At 41.0% G+C, this 3,036-nt stretch overlaps 1 protein-coding gene across 2 annotated transcripts in view; it reads right to left on the bottom strand.

Moving 5' to 3' along the window:
* LOC108690627 (protein kinase C, brain isozyme) overlaps positions 1–451 on the bottom strand; it is a 66,576-nt gene extending 66,125 nt beyond the window's left edge. For both annotated transcript variants that reach the window (XM_018198015.1, XM_018198016.1), the window contains exon 1: positions 47–451. The gene's annotated coding sequence lies outside the window, so the exon portion shown is untranslated. The remainder of the gene's footprint in view (positions 1–46) is intronic.
* Positions 452–3,036: the final 2,585 nt, after the last annotated feature.

The following is a 3,036-nucleotide window of genomic DNA, read 5'->3' as shown; positions in this document are numbered from 1 at the left end:
ATATATATATATATATATATATCTCTTCCTCCCCTGAAGTGCGCACCTTCTCGTTTCCCCACTTTCCTCTCTCCTCCCACTACGCTCGTAATAACAAATACATACTACTCCTACTATACACTTGCCTACTTCGTCTCTCTTCCGCTCACTCCCTCTGTCGGACGATCTCTCGAGCTTTCCTTGTCTGACGCCCACCTTTCCCTTTTGTCGCTCTCACTATTCCGTATCTTTCTCTCACTCCTTAACTTTCTTCTTCTCACTTTCGCTCGCTCTGATTTCTCGTCTCGCTCCTGACTATCTCGCGTCTTCCTCGTCGTCGCGAGCCTTCGTTATCCAGGCACCTGGTTCTGCGCGATGTACCGTCTCCCTCTATTCCGCGCGACGCCGCCTCCTCCCGCCAACCCTCCGCCAACGTTTACGGACCGTCCTTGTCCGTTCCGCGGTGCAACGCCGTGACTACCGCGCCTCTGTTAGTCTGTTCTTTTCTCTCTTCCCCCTTTGGCCGCGCGCGCGCGGGTTACCCGATAATTTTAGATTCTCGGCGCAGTGGCTCGGCACAGCCACTGCTCAGCCTGCGCTGCGCACTCGAATATCGACATGCGACCAACGGTGGCCGGCCACGAGACCCGTCACCCGCGAGCCACACGCAACAGCGATGAGATCGGCGAGGAAGATGACAGGATGGTGGAAAAACTGGAAAGGGAAAAGTTGTATAATGTTTTTCGCTTTCTCTTGCTCAATTCCTTCCTTCCTTCCTTCCTTCCTTTTTTTCTAGCCTATAGATGTCCAAGTCATTCCAGCTTTTTCCTTGTTACTTCTCTTTTTTGCGCGAGATGCGCCCTGCAGACTCGCAGCAGCAACGAGATGGAAGGGAGAGTGCTGGTGATAGTTGATGGTAGTAGTGATGGTGGTGGAAGCTCTATCTGTGTCTTCCATCCTGATTTTTGCGCGCGCGCGCGCGCGTATGTGTGTGTGTGTGCTCTCCTAGTTCTTTCTCTCTCTCTTTCTCTCTCTCTCTTTACATTATCATTTTCTTTGTCTTTTTTCACTTATTTTATTACATAATTTTTCCAGTTTTTTTTTACTTTGTACATTTGTTAATTTTTCGTTTTTTTTGTTACTTGCGCTTTTTCTATTGAATGCCTTGTTCTATTGAATGCACTTATTTGTATGCTCTTGGACGACTTGCCTTCGAACAATAATAAATGCTTTTTCTCTTCCTCTCTCTCTCTCTTTCTCTTTCTTTCTTTCTCATTACTCCTGTCTGTTCAACAAAGACATTCGGTTACTGGACCGCAGAAAAGCGTCGGACCATAGAAAGCGATCTACTCCTGAAAACAAGGAGAAGACAAAGATCAACCTTTCCAGTAGGGCGATTCTATATACGCGGATTCGGTGCCCGACATCTCCGATCTTTTCGACTCGCCTACGAAAACGCATGATCCTGTATGATCCATCTGTATCTGTCATAAACAGTTGTTGTGACTGTTCAATGTCAGACGTATCCTTCGACTACGGCATCTGACGCGTTAGCTATATTCTTGGCTACTTATGGACCCTCGCAATCGCGGCCTCGAAGGGACGGCCTTCCCCTTGAGACTTTATCTAATTTTTCATATGTCACCACTATTGATTCCTCACCTATATTGTTCTACTTTTTAATCGTAGAATATTTCTCATTTAATCGTAGAATCGTAGAATATTTCTCATTTATGAACATCGCTCGATTGTTTATTCAATAGTTTATGCATTTAGAATGTTTGCTTTAACGTTTTAATTAATTAATTCGATTCAGTAGCTCGCTTCGAAATTCTCTGATCCCTTAATTTATATGCATTCAGCTATAAATTACAAATATAAATGAACATATAAATCTTACTGCCAATCTATCAATATACATGATACAAAATCCCTACGAACAATCATTATTTTAAATAAATCTAGCACGCTGTGCTCGCACTTTATATATTATATTTTATAAAAAAATTATAAATATCTGATAAAATAGAATAGATCTCAAGACGAAGATGATGAAATCAAAAAAAATTTTATTAGAGAAATGATCCTTTCCTTCTTTTCCAGTACTGAGAGAAAAATGTATTAAATTTTAATAAATATCTATTTATTTTAATAATGCCAAATTACAGTAAATAAATATTTACTCAATAAAAAAAAATTGTTAAATCAAATAGTTCTCGTATCAGATAAACATCTTTGTATTTGATAAATATTTATAAAGGAACGTGCGGTCATATCCGATAATAACGTGATTGATTTGTGCGGATTTCTGCCGAGTTTCATTTAGAATCAGAGTTTTACCAGTCATCGATTCGCGATTTCACGAAAAACAGAAATCTGCAAATTAAACCGATTTAGACGGCAATCGCAGGCGTAGAATGAGACAGAATCATCACGTCGCCTCACTATGTCTTCCATGATGCGCTTCGGGTTGGAGGGACAAGCTGTAGCTTGATCCTAAGCCGGTCAACTGGAAAGTCTGTAATCCAAGTTATGACGCGCGGGTCAATAATACCCCTAGGCTATTTTTAATAACGTGGTCATGCACAGAGAGTTCTACGAGTGCGCGCGCGCAAGCACGTATATACCATTTGTGTGGAAAGCATGTGCACTTTGTGTCTTTGAATATCCGCGGGACATCCCGTAGGACTGCGGAAATATCAAACGTAATGACTCCTACACTCGGGCTGAGTACTGGGGGTCGATTGAATATCCTGAAATAAAAATTACAAAAATGAGCAAATTCACTAGGACCAATTGATCAACGAAATTATGAAGTATTTTGATGAATTTACTCATTTTTGTAATTTTCATCTTATTTCAAGATACACAATTGGCTCCCTTTGGTTATTTCATCGCTTCTTGCCGCTTCTTGATATTTCTGTGTCTATGTGCAGGAACCACATAAGTTCACTCTCATAAAGAGAGGCATCAAAGTGTCTCTCTACGATTTTAATAAATTTTAAGCATGTTTTGCAGACACTGATAAAGAACACGTATTTTTTTTATATGTGCCCA

The sequence above is a fragment of the Atta colombica genome, unplaced genomic scaffold (genome assembly GCF_001594045.1).
Source record: "Atta colombica isolate Treedump-2 unplaced genomic scaffold, Acol1.0 scaffold338, whole genome shotgun sequence".
Taxonomy (NCBI): domain Eukaryota; kingdom Metazoa; phylum Arthropoda; class Insecta; order Hymenoptera; family Formicidae; genus Atta; species Atta colombica.
The sequence above is the reverse complement of the archived record's forward strand: the minus strand, read 5'-3'. Positions and strand labels throughout refer to the sequence as shown.